The sequence below is a fragment of the Dreissena polymorpha genome, chromosome 12 (genome assembly GCF_020536995.1).
Source record: "Dreissena polymorpha isolate Duluth1 chromosome 12, UMN_Dpol_1.0, whole genome shotgun sequence".
NCBI classification, from domain to species: domain Eukaryota; kingdom Metazoa; phylum Mollusca; class Bivalvia; order Myida; family Dreissenidae; genus Dreissena; species Dreissena polymorpha.
In genome coordinates, this window is record NC_068366.1 from 75,570,202 (window position 1) to 75,570,974 (window position 773).

The 773-nt window shown below is 28.2% G+C and overlaps 1 long non-coding RNA gene across 1 annotated transcript in view; it reads left to right on the top strand.

The window, feature by feature from the left end:
- Window positions 1–126, top strand: part of LOC127852894 (uncharacterized) — a 3,502-nt gene extending 3,376 nt beyond the window's left edge. Inside the window, exon 3 of the long non-coding RNA XR_008036350.1 lies at window positions 1–126. This exon is cut by the window's left edge and continues 476 nt beyond it. This is a non-coding gene — a long non-coding RNA (uncharacterized LOC127852894).
- The last annotated feature ends 647 nt before the right edge of the window (window positions 127–773 follow it).

Consider the following 773-nt stretch of genomic DNA (forward strand, 5'->3'; position numbering starts at 1 on the left):
TAACTTATGTGAAATACTTAGTAGGTCGTTGTACAAAAAACAACATAAAAACATAAAGTTATGGGAACGAGATACTAAGCCATGGTTTTGTTATAAATAAAACAATCAGATGCCTCATATGTACCTTCTTAGTTTTATACAGAACTGCCAATTTTGACAAACAGTTATCTGCGTTATTTGTATTTTTTTATTATTATAATTTGATAAATATGGAGTAGCTTTCATCGAAGAAATAGTTAGAATTAACATTAAGTTATAGACCAATGTATATTCAAGTATGAAATGTAACTTATGCAACACATACAGAATTCGTTATAATATCAAAGTTGCAACTGAATAAGATGTACTAACAGCAATCACAGATTTCCTTATGCAAATTTATCGTTTGTCTTGATGTTGTGGTTTGTTGTGGTTTGTTGTGGTTTGTAAGTTTGTTGAGCACAAAATATACAGTTTGAATTACACGCCTGAAAGTTAGATATATGAATACAAACATGTAGTCTTTAAACAAAAAATACAATCGCTTTTATTTGTATCATCACTTAAATCTATATGTTACATTCTTTGGTACAGCAGTATATTTTGTATTTTTGAAATGTTCACCAAAATCGATAATCACTGTTGATTAAATTTGCACGAACTTTTTGAAAACATGTTTTTTGTTACTCAATTTTCATTTTTATTTTCAGTATCTTCTTTTTATATTTGCAGACGTTAAACACCTCTTTCTGTGTCTAATGTGTGCTTTTCACAATATTTTTGTCCTTGTTTGG